At 41.5% G+C, this 14830-nt stretch overlaps 2 protein-coding genes across 4 annotated transcripts in view; both read right to left on the minus strand.

Moving 5' to 3' along the window:
* Znf668 (zinc finger protein 668) overlaps positions 1 to 14830 on the minus strand; it is a 704021-nt gene that overhangs the window by 681409 nt on the left and 7782 nt on the right. The gene's annotated exons all lie outside the window — the stretch shown is intronic.
* The window catches only part of LOC101597087 (alpha hemoglobin stabilizing protein), a 43204-nt gene that overhangs the window by 20562 nt on the left and 7812 nt on the right, over positions 1 to 14830 (minus strand). The window contains exons 2-3 of one of the 3 annotated variants that reach the window (XM_045131618.1): positions 13758 to 13856; positions 12236 to 12434 (exon numbers count right to left, since the gene is read on the minus strand). The gene's annotated coding sequence lies outside the window, so the exon portion shown is untranslated. Of the gene's footprint in view, positions 1 to 7651; positions 8019 to 12235; positions 12435 to 13757; positions 13857 to 14830 lie in introns of those variants that run through there. The other 2 variants (XR_006632947.1, XM_004671004.2) reach the window with 2 other exon arrangements.

Raw genomic sequence — 14830 nt, forward strand, 5'->3', positions numbered from 1 at the left:
TGCGGTGCAAAACCTTTGTAATTTCATTAGGTCCCAGTGGTTAATCTGTGGTTTTATTGCCTGAGCAATTGGGGTTGTATTCAGAAAGTCTTAGTGGCACACACTTTTAATCCCAGCACTTGGGAGGCAGAGGTAGGAGGATCACTGAGAGTTTGAGGCCACCCTGAGACTACATAGTGAATTCCAGTTCAGCCTGGACTAGAGTGAAACCCTACCTTGAAAAACCAAAGAAATACCAAACAACAACAAACAACAAAAAACCCCCAAAACAACAACAACAAAAACAAGAAAAAGTGGCTGGAGAGAGTGCTTAGTGGTTAAGACACTTACCTGCAAAGTCTAAGTACCCAGGTTCAATTCCCTAGAACTCATGTAAGCACATGGTGGCACATGTATCTGGAGTTCATTTGCAGCAGCTAAAGGCCCTGGCACACCCATTCTCTCTCTTTTTCTCATAAATAAATAATATCTTTTTAAAAAAATAAATAAATCAAGGGCTGGAGGGGCTGGAGAGATAGCTTAGTGGTAAAGGTATTTGCTTGCAAATCTGATAGACCAGGTTCAATTACCCAGTACCCAGGTAAAGCCAGATGCACAAAGTGGTGAATGCATCTGGAGGTCTGGAGTTTGTTTACAGTGGCAGGAGACCCTGGTGTGCCCATGCTCTGTGTCTGCCTCTTTCTGTTGTTTCTCTCTGTCTCAAATAAAATAAATAAAAGTATTTTGCAAAGCACACTGGCCTGGGTTCAATTCCACAGTACCAATGTAAAGCCAGATACACAAAGTGGCACACATATCTGAGTTTATTAGCAGAGGCAACAGGCCCTGGTATGCCCATTATTCCTGTCTGTTTCTCATTTCTGATAGCAAAGAGATAAATAAAAATAGTTTTAAAAAAAAGTTCTTATAACTCAATTAAAATAAATGTACAACATATCAAAACTTATGGAACACAGTGAAGGCAGTTCTAAGAGGGAAGTGTATAGCAGTAGATGCCTACATTACAATAACAGAGAGCTCAAATAAATAACTTGATGCACCCGAAGGCCTTGGAAAAACAACATACACTGGAAGTTACAGGTATAGATATAGGCTAGAACTTTCTTTTTTTGTAATTTTTTTGTTTTGTTTTTTAAAAATTTTTATTTATTTATTTCTCAATTTTTATTAACATTTTCCATGTTTATAAGAAGTATCCCATGGTAATACCCTCCCTACCCCCTCCCCCACTTTCCCCTTTGAAATTCCATTCTCCATTATACCCCTCCCCATCTCAATCAGTCTTTCTTTTATTTTGATGTCATAGTCTTTTCCTCCTCTTATGATGGTATTGTATAGGGAGTGTCAGGCATTATGAAGTCATAAATATCGAGGCCATTTTATGTTTGGAGGGAGCACGTTGTAAGGAGTTCTACCTTTCCCTTGGCTCTTACATTCTTTCCACCACCTCTTTCGCAACAGACCCTGAGCCTTGGAAGGTGTGATTGAGATGTTACTCCATACTCCAGTCACTTCTTTCCAGCACTATGATACCTTCTGAGTCATCCCGAAGTCACTGCCATCTGAAAAGAGATTATCTACCCAAAGTGAGAGTAGTGTTAATATAAGGGTATAAATATTAACAGAAGTGCTTACTGGACAGTTAGATAACCATACTATATACATTTTTCTAGACATCAGCAGATGTTACATTCCTAGGGCTCAAGACTACCCCTGTTTTAAGTTTTCAGTATCAGGGATATGTTGAGAATTTTTGCATCTATGTTCATGAGGGAGATTGGTCTGTAATTTTCTTTTTTGTTCTATCTTTGCCTAGTTTTAGTATCAGGATGATGCTGGCTTCATAGAAGGAATTTGGTAGGATTCCTTCTTTTTATATTTTATGGAAAAGCTTAAGAAGCAATGGCATTAGTACTTCCCTGAAGGTCTGGTAAAATTCAGCAGTGAATCCATCTGGGCCTGGGCATTTTTTAGTTGGGAGATTTTTGATACCCGTTCGGATCTCCATGCTTGTTATTGGTCTGTTTAAGTGATTAATCTCATCTTGATTTAATTTAGGTAGGTCATATAAATCAAGAAAATCTTCCATTTCTTTCAGATTTTCATACTTTGTGGAGTATATGCTTTTATACTATGTCCCTATGATTTTTTGAATTTCTCTGGCATCTGTTGTGATGTTACCTTTTTCATCTCTGATTTTATTAATTTGTGTCTCTTTCTTTCTTTTGGTCAGATTTGCTAAGGGTTTATCAATCTTGTTTATCCTTTCAAAGAACCAACTCTTTGTTTCATTGATTCTTTGGATTTTTTTTTTTTTTTTGGTTTCTATTTCATTAATTTCTGCCCTAATCTTTATTATTTCTTCCCATCTACTGATTTTTGGTTTGTCTTGTTCTTCTTTTTCCAAGGCTTTAAGGTGAAGCATTAAGTCGTTTACTTGCGACCTTTCTAATTTCTTAATATAGGCACTTAAAGCTATAAATTTACCTTTTAGGACTGCCTTCACTGTGTATTTTGTGTTCTCATTATAGTTTGACTCTATAAATTTTTTTAATTTCCTTCTTGATTTCTTCATAGACCCATTCATCATTTAGTAGTGTGTGTTAATTTCCATGATTTTGTGTAATGCTCTGTAGCCTTTCTTGCTATTGATCTGTCATTTGATTCCATTGTGGTCAGATAGAATGCAGGGAATTATTTCAATTTTCCTGTATTTGTTAAGATTTGTTTTGTGTCCCAATATATGGTCTATTTTAGAGAATGTTCCAAGTGCTGCTGAAAAGAATGTATATTCTACAGCATTTGGATGAAATGTCCTATATATATCTGTTAGGTCCATTCCTTCTATGACCTCATTTAGTCCAGATGACTCTGTTTATTTTTTCCCAGGATGACCTGTCAATTGATGAGAGTGGGGTGTTAAAGTCACCCACTACCACTGTGTTTGGTGTTATCTGTGACCTTAGTTCAAGTAGCATTTGCTTGATGAATCTGGGGTACCCCATGTTAGGTGCATATATGTTTAGGATTGTAATGTCCTGTTGGAGGGTGACTTTAATCAATATATAGTGACCTTCCTTATGTTTCTTAACTAATGTTGGACTGAAGTCTACCTTGACAGATATTAAGATAGCAACCCCTGCTTGTTTTCTAGGTCCATTTGCTTGAAACACCATTTTCCAACCTTTCACCCTAAGATAATGTCCATCCTTTGTGGAAAGGTAGGTTTCTTAGCGGCAACAAACTGAAGGATACTGCTTTTTAACCCAGCCTGTCAACCTATGCCTTTTGGTTGGGACATTGAGGCCATTGATATTAAGAGATAATATTGAAAGGTGTGTATTCATTTTTTCCATTTTTTGTAGTTCTTCCGGTTTTATCCTTGCTTGCTCTTGTGTTAACTAGTATTTGAGTATTGTTTGTTTTTGCCCAGCTCCTTATATGTGTGCTTTTCTTTTTCTTTATCATGGAGAATTCTCTCAAGTATTTTCTGTAGAGTTGGTTTTGTCTTCAAATACTCCTTTAGCTTGCTTTTGTCGTGGAATGTCCTTATTTATCCATCTATTTGGATGGATAGTTTTGCAGGATAAAGTAACCTTGGTTGACGGTTGTTATCTTTCAGGACTTGGAATACATCACTCCATGCCCTTCTGCCTTTTAAAGTTTGTGTTGAGTAATCTGCTGTCATCCTGATGGGCTTGCCTTGTAGGTAACTTGATTTTTCTCTCTGACTGCTTTCAATATTTTTTCTTTGGCTTGTATGTTTGGTAGTTTGATTATAATACGGCGAGGAGAGGTTCTTTCCAGGTTTTGTCTGGCTGGTATTCTAAAGGATTCCCGTATCTGCATTGACACCTCTTTCCCAATATGGGGGAAGTTTTCTTCTATGATTTTGTTGAAGACACCTAATATGCCTTTGGAGTGAAATTCTTCTCTTTCTTCTATGCCCTGAATTCTTATGTTTGATCTTTTATAGTGTCCTGAATATCTTGAAATTCCCACTCATACTTTTCTATAAGTTTGTCTTTCTCTTTGTTGGACTGTATTAGATCTGCCACCTGGTCTTCTAGCTTAGATATTCTGTCCTCTCCTTTATCCATTCTACTGGTGAGATTTTCTACAGACTTTATTTCACTGTGTTCTTCATTGCTAGTAATTCTGATTTTTCATTATTTCTATTTCCTTATTTATGTCTAGTATTGACCTCTTTATTTCATTAAATTGGTGTCCTATGTTTTCTTTGATTCCTTTGATTTCTTCTTTGACTTCTTTGAACATATTTATAATCATTCTTTTGAAATCTTTCTCAGGCATTTCCTCTAACTCATTCTCACTGGAGGTCATTTCTGATGTATTAATACTTTTTGGTGGATTTATATTGTCATGATTTTTGGTGTTTCTTGTGTTATAATGTATATATTTTTGCACCTTGGATTATTTAATTTTTCTAGTTAGCTGGGTATTATTAGATGTCTCAGACAATCTGATGTTATTTAACTTCAGTGTAGGAGTTTAAGGCATTAGGTGTGCCTCTTAAGACTCATAGTATTTATCCAAGAGTAGGTATTATGACAACCATATCCTCTAACTGTCCCTTAGGGTGTGTGGTGCCCCACCAACACCCTTAATCCTGACAACAAGGAGGTTAAGATTTCTGATCTGTTGAGGATTCCAAGTCAGCTTGTGACCAGGTGAGAACCTTCCCTGGTGTAATCCCAGTTACCTCTGCTCCTGCTTGGGTCCTGCTGTCAGTTCAAGTAGGTGTGGCTGGGTCCCTGGACCACTGCTCTGTTTGCTGGAGCTGGGCACTGTTGGTGGGTGTTGCAGTCTGGTTCGCAGCTGGTAGAAATCACCCAACCAAGAGCAGCTTCTGGGAAAAAGAGATTTATTTTGGCTTACAGGCTCAAGGGGAAGCTCCACGATGGCAGGGAAAAATGGTGGCATGAGCAGAGGGTGGACATCACCCCCTGGCCAACATAAGTTGGGACACAGCAACAGGAGGGTGTGCCAAACACTGGCATGGGGAAACTGGCTATAAAGCCCATAAGCCTGCCCCCAACAATCCACTCCCTCCAGGAGGCACTAATTCCCAAATCTCCATCAGCTGGGAACCTAGCATTCAGAACACCTAAGTTTATGGGGGACACCTGAATCAAACCACCACAGTGGGGGAGGGGAGGCTGCTGATGCTGCTCTAGTTCTCTCGCTGTTCCATGTGTTCTTCTACCTTGTGATCTGCTCCTCCGTTGTTCACTGCCGCTCTCCCTTAATGTTTCTTGAGTCTGTGGAGAGCTCTGGTGTGAGTGGAAAATCCCCTTGCCTGGCTTTTCCTGCGGCTCAAGCCGAGCCTGGCGGCTTTGTTGTGCGCTGCTGCCATGCCATGATTGGCAAACCTGCCGGAGCTGCTTCTGCCGGTCCATGCAGGCTCTGGATGCTCTGGATCTCTCCTACTTCTCTGCTGCCAGTTAAATTTCCTATACACCTCACTTTTTAGTAAAAGTGTGTATTTGCTGAGGTTTTTTTTGCCCCCCCCCCCCCCCTGCTGGCTGCTTTGGCGTGGTACCTATGCCGCCATCTTAACCAGAAGCCTTTTTTCTGTTTTCAAGGTAGGGTCTCACTCTAGCCCAGGCTGACCTTGAATTCACTATGTAGTCTCAGGATGGCCTTGAACTCACAGTGATTCTCCTACCTCTGCCTCCCAAGTGCTGGGGTTAAAGGTGTATATACCACCTTACCCAGCTTGAATAATACATGTAATTTTTTAAAGGCTGTTCTTAGCTGGACATGTGTGGTAGTTTGAATAGATGGCCCCCAATATATTCAGTGTTTTATTAGTTTGTAGTTTGCATCTGCAGCCACCTGGCTGGAGGCGGTGTCACCGGGCAGATCTTAAGTTGTGGTGGTGGGTTTGAGATTAAGAGATATGCAAAGTGTGACTAGCTGGAGTTCCTGAAGTGTGCTGTGCTGTGTGGCTTTTGGCTTTCAGGCTTATTCTGTGTTTGATCCTGTGAAAGCAGGCCAGCTTCTCCTCCATTATGGAATTTCTGCTGGATCTGTAAGCTTCAATAAATATTGCTTCCTCCACAACTGTGCCTGGTCTGGAAATTCATCTCAGTGAACAGGAAGCTGTTTTCTACAACATGGTAGCATATACTTCTATTTATTTATTTATTGTTTTTTTGAGGCAGGGTCTCACTCTGGCCCAGGCTGACCTGGAATTCACTATGTCGTTTCAGGATGGCCTAGAACTCATAGTGGTCCTCCTACCTCTGCCTCCCGAGTGCTGGGGTTAAAGGCATGCACCACCACACCCAGCCTTTTGTAATATATTTTTATGGGAGAGAGAGAATTGGCATGCCAGGGCCTTCAGCCACTGCAATAAAACAACAGACACATGTGTCACCTTGTGCATCTGGCTTACACAGGATCTGGAGAGTCAAACATGGGTCCTTAGGCTTTGCAAGCAAGCACCTTAACTGCTAAGACATGTCCCCGGTCCTCCTTAAAAAATATTTTATTGCCAGGCATGGTGGTGCATGCCTTTAATCACAGCACTTGGGAGGCAGAGGTAGGAGCATCACTGTGAGTTCGAGGCCAACCTGAGACTCCATAGTGAATTCCAGGTCAGCCTGGGCTAGAGTGAGACCCACCTCAAAAAAAAAAAAAAATATATTTATTTATTTATTTGAGAGAGAGAAAAAGAGGCAGATAGAGAGACAGATCATTCTTTAGAGAACTCTAGTAACACAGGAAATGGCCCCAAGAATCAACAAATGGACTCTGTGAAATGGAGAAGCTTCTTCACAGCAAAGGAACCTGTCAGCAGGGGGAACAGGAAGCCTTCAGAATGGGAGAAGGTTGTCGAGAACCTATAAAGAATGGCCCCAAATACCTGCCAATCAATAATGAGCTAATGAAATGAATAGAGAAACAAATAGCCAATAGATTTTTTTGTGTGTGTGTTTGGTGGTAGGGGTTTCACTCTGGCCTAGGCTGACCTGGAATTAACTACTTAGTCTCAGGGTGGCCTCAAACTCACGGCAATCCTCCTACCTCTTCCTTCTGAGTGCTGGGATTAAAAGCGTGTGCTACCACGCCCGGCCCAATAGATATTTTAAAAAGTGTTCAAGGGCTGGAGAAATGGCTTAGCGGTTAAAATGCTTGCCTGCAAAGTGAAAGGACCCAGGTTCAATTCCCCAGAGCCCATGTAAGCCAGATGCACATGGTGGCACATGTGTCTAGAGTTCATTTGTAGTTACTGGAGACCCTGGTGTGCCCATTCTCTTCCTCTCTCTGTCATAAAAAATATTTTTTTAAAGTTCAACATTCGTAGCCATCAGGAAAATGCAGATTGTTGAAACATGTGAGATGTCATCTCTCCCCAGTCAGAATTATTATCAAGAAAACTCATGACAACAAATGCTGGTAAGGATATGGACAGAAAGAGAAATCTTCCCCACTGTTGATGGGGGTGTAAACTGATACAGCCACTATGTATATATATGTGTATATATATATATATATATATATATATATATATATATACACATATATATATGTATATATTTGTTTGATATGATGATGACATCATATATATATATCTCCAGAGCACTTACTCCCACCACAGAGGTACTTGTACATCCATGTTTATTCTGCTTTATTCATAAGAGCTAGGGAATGGAATCACAATTTAATAATAAAAAGGTGGTATATATACACAGTGAAGTGTTTGTTATTCAGCTGTAAAAAATAAACAAAAATGAAGTTATGAAATTTGCAGGAAAATGAATGGAATTGGAAAGAATTATACTAATGAGGCAACCCAAGCCCAGAAACACGAAAGTGCATGTTCTCTCTTATTTGTGGACCCTAACTTAATATATGTGTATGTATATAAATAAAGGGATGTAATGCTTGGATTGCAAGTCACCGAGAAACCAAGCTGCAGCTGAGCTGGAAATTTCCTCCCTCTTGACTAGCTGTCAGATAGCTGTTAAGAGCTTATGCTTCATGCAGCCCTGTGGGAGAGAGAGAGACATCATCAATGTTGTTAAGCAGCAGTGGACCCTGCAAGCCTTAAGATTGGCCAGCCAGGCCAAATGTGCCAACTGGTATAATGGTGGCATGTCTGCTATGAGGGAAACCAACTGCTCTCTGATTGGACTTGAGGCCCACTGTCAGGGAGAGAAAACATGTCTAGTACTGAAAACCTAGTCAAAAGCCTATGGCTGGGGAGGTCATGAGCCTTAGGGAAGTAACATCTACTGATGTCTGGCTTAATGTACATACTATGACCACCAAACTGACCTTAAGCACTTTTAAAAATGTCTATACCCATATATTAATAGGAGGAAAAGATGGTGACATCAATATAGAAGAGAGACTAATTGGAAAGAAGGATTCAATGGAGAGTGGATTTGAGAGGGGGAGAAAAGGGGAAGGGGAGAAATTATGGTTTATTGTCTATACTTATAGAAACAGTCAATAAAAGGTTTAAAAAATAAGGGATGTAAGATAAAGTATGAGCTATGATTTGAGACAGGAGAGCATGAGAGGGGAATTAGAGGTAACAAGAAGGGGAAGGGACAAAAGGAAACCTGAAAGCAGAAAGGATACTAAGTTTGGGGGGGGTGCAGGGAGAAAGGAAGGGATGGCTTAGTGGTTAAGCACTTGCCTGTAAAGCCTAAGGACGCCGGTTCGAGGCTCGATTCCCCAGGACCCACGTTAGCCAGATGCACAAGGGGGCGCACGCGTCTGGAGTTCGTTTGCAGAGGCTGGAGGCCCTGGTGCACCCATTCTCTCTCTCTCTCTCTGCCTCTTTCTCTATCTGTCTCTTTCTCTCTGCTGCTCTCAAATAAATAAATAAAAATAAACAAAATATTTAAAAAATTTGTTTGAAAACACTATAATGAAACCCAACTGTCTGCTAATAAATAAATTTTAAAAATATTTTTTGAATTATTTATTTATTTATTTGAGAGTGACACAGAGAGAAAGACAGATAGAGAGAGAGAATGGGCGCACCAGGGCTTCCAGCCTCTGCAAACGAACTCCAGACGCGTGCGCCCTCTTGTGCATCTGGCTAACGTGGGACCTGGGGAACCGAGCCTTGAACCGGGGTCCTTAGGCTTCACAGGCAAGCGCTTAACCACTAAGCCATCTCTCCAGCCCTAAAAATATTTTTAGTTACTTGCAGGGGGGGGGAGGGAGGGAGGGAGAAAATAGGCACACTAGGGCCTTTTGCCACTGAAAATGAACTACAGATCCATGTGCCACTTTGTGTATCTGGCTTTAAAAAAATTTTTTTTTGTTTAGTTTTATTTATTTATTTGAGAGTGACAGACAGAAAGAGAAAGGCAAAGAGAAAGAGAGAGAGAGAGAATGGGTGTGCCAGGGCCTCCAGCCACTGGGAACAAACTCCAGATGTGTGTGCCCCCTTATGCAACTGGCTAACGTGGGTCCTGGGGAACCACGCCTTGAACCAGGGTCCTTAGGCTTCGCAGGCAAGTGCTTAACCGCTAAGCCATCTCTCCAGCCCTGCATATCTGGCTTTAAGTGGGTACTGTGGAATCAAACCTGGACCATCAAGCTTTGCAAGCAAGTGCCCTTAACTGCTGAGTCACCTTTCTAGCTCAATAAATAAATTTTTAAAAATTTCCCAGCACCCAGGAGGCAGGGATAGGAGGATAGCTGTGAGTTTGAGGCCAGCGTGGGATTACAGAGTGAGACCCAACCTCAAAAAAAGAAAAAAGAACAAAAGAAAAGCAACACATACATACAAAAAGAACAAACCAAATCTAAAAGAAATAATTAAGATCAGGGAAGAAATTAATGAACTAGCAATAAAAAAAAAGAATTTATGAAACAAAAGAGTTGGTTCTTGGGCTGGGGAGAAGGCTAAGTGGTTCAAGGCATTTGCTTGTAAAGCCTGAAGCCCAGGCTCAACTCCCAACGCCCATATAAAGTCAGACGAACAAAGTAACACATGTGTTTGGAGGTTGTTTTGCAGTGGCAGGAGGCCCTGGTGCAACCATACTTTCTTTTTCTCTCTCTCTTTTTCTTTTCTTTTTCTTTTTTTTTTTTTTTTTGAGGCAAGCCCAACAGACTAACCTTTTTTATGTGAACCAGAGTGGGAGCAAGAGAGAGAGAGAGAGACAGAAAGAGAGAGAAAATTGGCATGTCAGGGTCTCCAACCACTGTAATCAAAATCCAGACGCGTGTGCCACCTACTGTGCATGTGCAAACTTGCACACTTGTGCCACCTTGTGTCTGGTTTAGGTGGGACCTGAAGAGTTGAACATGGGTCCTTAGGCTTTGCCAGCAAATGCCTTAACTGCTAAGCCATCTCTCCAGTCCTCTTTCCCTCTCTTAAACATTTTTTTAATTTATTTACATGCAAGCCTAAAGAGAATGTAGGTGCTCTCTTTCTGCCTCTTTCTCTCTCTCACTAATAAATTTTAAATATTTTAAAAATATTTATTTATTTTGTGTGTGTGTGCAAGAGAGAGAGAGAGAGGGAGGGAGGGAGGGAGGGAAAGAATGGGTGCACCAGGGCCTTCAGCTGTTGCAAACAAACTCCAGATGCATGCACCACCTTGTGTATCTGGCTTATGTGAGTCCTAGGGAATTGAACCCAGGTCCTTTGGCTTTATAGGCAAACACCTTAACTGCTAAGCAATCTCTCCAGCCCTAAAATACTTTAAAAGTATTTATTAATTTGAGGTACCTCGTTAGTGCAGCAGGTAGCATATCAGTCTCATAAAATATTTATTAATTTGAGAGGGAGGGAGAGACAGAGAGTGAAAGAGAATGGGTGTACCAGGGCTTCTAACCAGTGCAACAAACGAACTTCAGATGCATGTGCCACCTTGTACATCTGGCTTTATGTGCATACTGGGGAATCACACCAGGATCCTTAGGCTTTGCAGGCAAGTGCCATAACTGCTGAACCATCTCTCTAGTCCATAAGATATTTTTAAAAATATTTTTATTTATTTGCAAGCAGAGAGAGATAGAGAGAAGAGAGACAGAATTGGTGCACCAAGGTTTCCAGCCACTGCAAATGAACTCCGGATGCATGTACCCCTTTGTGCCTCTGGCTTTACATGGGTACTGGAAAATTGAACCTCGGCTGTTAGGCTTTTCAGGCAAGCACCTGAGCCATTGAACCATCTTTCCAGCCCTAATGTTTTTTTTTTTTTTTGAGGTAGGGTCTCACTCTAGCTCAGGCTGACCTGGAATTTATTATGTAGTCTCAGGGTGGCCTTGAACTCACAGCAATCCTCCTACTTCTGCCTCCCAAGTTCTGGGATTAAAGGCATGTGCTACTGCACCCATCTTATTTTTAAAATTTAAAAAATTGGTTCTGGCTAGAGAGATGGCTTAGCAGTTACAGCACTTGCCTGTGAAGCCTAAGGACCCAGATTCGATTCCCCAGTACCCACATAAGCACATGGTGGTGTGTGCATCTGGAGTTTGTTTGCAGTGGCTAGAAGCCCTGGTGTGCCCATTCCCTCTCTCTCTCATAAATAAATAAATTTTTTTCAAAAGTTGATTCTTTGTATATATAAACAAGATGGACAAACTCTGTGTTGCAGTCAGGCTCACACTGCTGGTAGAAATCACCCAACCAAGAGCAGCTTGTGGGAAAAAGAGATTTCTTTTGGCTTATAGGCTCAAGGGGGAAGCTCCATGATGGCAGGAAAGACGATGACATGAGCAGAGGGTGGGCATCATTCCCTGGCCAACATCAGGTGGACAATAGTAACAAGAGAGTATGCCAAACACTGGCAAGGGGACACTGGCTATAATACCCATAAGCCCGCCCCCAACAATACACTGCCTCCAGGAGGTATTAATTCCCAAATCTTCATCAGCTGGGAACCTAGCATTCAGAACACCTAAGTTTCTGGGGGCACCTGAATCAATCCACCACAATGTTTTCAAGAAACAAATGAACACAGACACTTATTTCAAAACACTTGTTTTTCACTGACTCTAGCATGTGACCTTTTGGTTGAGTAAACAGGATTTGTAAGTACTCAGAAATATGTACCCACAAAAAACATTGCCTTCATTCTGAAATAAAGATTCACCAGAGATTAACTTCTCTCATTATGTTCCAGAAAAGAAGACAACCTTAGCCAGCTGGTAGTGTTACTTTGTACACTGTAGAGCAGTCCCCTCAGCACGCAGTGTCTATCATGGAAAGAGGCATTAAGACCCAGGTACTTACTGGACCAGGTGTACTGAGGCTTCTTGTGACAACTATCACAATTCTTTCCAGGTAGATGAGACATGAGCACAGCTCCCAGCTCTGAGCATGACTTCCTTTCCTCTCAGAAAACTGTGGTTATAACCATTACGGACTGATGCTAATTATAATGTTGTGGATACAGAAGGAAGACTGGTCCAAGATTATCTTCTCTAATGGTCTGAAGAAAGAAAAGACAATCTTGGGTTTCTGGATCATTGTATATACATGAAGGTCTAAAATTAGCTTTTCTCTGACAATGTTCTTGGAAGAATTGCTAGGGCCCTTGTGAATAAGGAAGAACTTGTACTGACTTTTCATTTAAGCTCCATCACAAACCCAGTCCTTTGAAAACAAGAAAGAGATAAAGTTACGGTCCTTTCAATTTGTTTTCTGGGAGGAGTGGCAGCAGAACCTTTTGCTGTCACCAACACCAGATGTTCGTAACACTTTTTGTGGTGGGCTTAGGAATTGAACCCAGGCTGAAAGGCTTTGCAAGCAAGTGCCTTTAACCACTGAGCAATCTCCTCAGACTCAGTTAAAGTCTTTTGAAGAGTTTATACTTTCAGGAGCTCTAACACATTCCTTAAACTCGCATATACTGTGTGTTTCAACATTAAAATACATGTTCTCAGGAGATAGAATATCCTGGAAGAAAGATTCGCCTCACCTTAGAACCTGCCCCATAATGGAAGGAGAAAAGACAACCCTCACCTCCAGAGAGTGTGTCATCTTTTCTCATAGTTAAAAGACATCTTTGAAGACCACATAGCATACCTCACAAATGAGTGTTTTTAAAGAGTGCCAGTACTAACACAACCCATGTGTTACAGTCAGGTTCACATTGTTGGTAGAAATCACCCAACCAAGAGCAGCTTGTGGGAAAAAGAGGTTTATTTTGGCTTGCACGCTTGAGGGGAAGCTCCACGATGGCAGGGGAAACAATGTCATGAGCAGAGGGTGGACATCACCCCTTAGCCCACATAAGGTGGACAACAGGAACAGGAGAGTATACCAAACACTGGCAAGGGGCCATTGGCTATAACACCCATAAACCTGCCCCCAACAATACACTCCCTCCAGGAGGTGTTATTTCCCAAATCTCTTTCTCTGGGAACCTAGCATTCAGAACACCTAAGTTTATGGGGGACACCTGAATCCAACCACCACACTATGCCATAAAACACTTTGTTGTTTCTTCATGGGCTCTAGCGTATTTCTTTTCAACTGAGAAAACATTTGCAAACATTAGGGAAAATGTACGTGGGAGAAAGAATGTCTTGATCCTGGAAGGGACTTCCTTCTTTGCATTTTGGAATAAAAGAAAACCTTGACCAACAGCAGATGTTGTTTGTAAAAGTGTGAGACATGCCTCTTCTCACACAGTGTTTGCCATGGCTGGAAGTACTAACACCCAGATGTTATTGAACAAGTCTGCTGAAATTCTTGAGAGAGCCAACACAATCCTGTTCTTTGAAAGAAAGCAAGAGATGAATTCACTCACAGGCTCTGAACACTGCTCCCGTGTTAAAGTGTCACGTTTCTTTTTCTTCCAGAGAAGGGTACTTACAAACATCAAGGGACAGGCGCTTAGGGAAAGACTCTGTAGATGTTAAAAAGACAAAAGCCAGTTGTGGGATTCGGGGATATTTATCAACCCAAACTTCTAGATCCTTGTCCATTTTATCAAAGAATTGAGGAGATGATGGAGAATGGAATTTCAAAGGGGAAAGTGTAGGGGGGGAGGGAGGGAATTAACATGGGATTTTTTTATAATCATGGAAAATACTAATAAAAATTAAAAAAAAAAAAAGAATTGAGGAGACGGACTCAGAAAGTTAAATTGTTAATTGTGAGGTTTCTTTAGAGAAAATTGGTACCCAGGGAAAGGCAGGACCCGTTACCCAAGCACATGTGGTGGGCAGGATCTGAGCCCATGTGGGAATCTAAGCATGGGAGTAGAAGGAAATGTGAAGCAGATTTTCAGGGAAATTGAAAAAGGGCCAGAACTTTAAAGGAACACACACACACGCACACACACACCCTGGAAGTAGAGCAAAGGAGAGTAGAGGCTCTCTTCTTCACATTAGGAAAAAGGGAAGCTAAGAAATCAGTTATCAAAGGTCCTGCTGAGATGAGAACAGGAACCCTGAGGTTCAGGCATCAGAAGGAGACATGAACAGCCAAGCCCCTTGCCCACCTGGCAAGCCTCTCCTACAGCTTATTGGGGCAAGCTTTACCATAAGCCTATGGTGAGTACGGGAGAGAGCTGATTAGTTTCTTTGGACTCAAAGGGCTGGCTCAAGAGGGGCCAATATACCCAAGTCTATCAGATTGGGCAAGAAGTGGGGGAGGGAGAGCTTGCTGTCACTGAGGAATGAATCCAGATCAGATCACAGAGTTCCAGTTCTGTAAGGAATGTGAGGTGACATACCCTGTTAACTGTCTTTGGGCCTTTCCTAGCTGGCTGTTTATCCAAGACCACCTTCCTGATTTCTCCCTCAAGACCACCTTCTCTCATGGTTTAAAAGAAGGAAAGAGCATCTCAGGTTCCTGGAGCATTGTGTATATAAAGGC

Source organism: Jaculus jaculus, chromosome 12 (genome assembly GCF_020740685.1).
Source record: "Jaculus jaculus isolate mJacJac1 chromosome 12, mJacJac1.mat.Y.cur, whole genome shotgun sequence".
In the NCBI taxonomy this organism is placed as follows: domain Eukaryota; kingdom Metazoa; phylum Chordata; class Mammalia; order Rodentia; family Dipodidae; genus Jaculus; species Jaculus jaculus.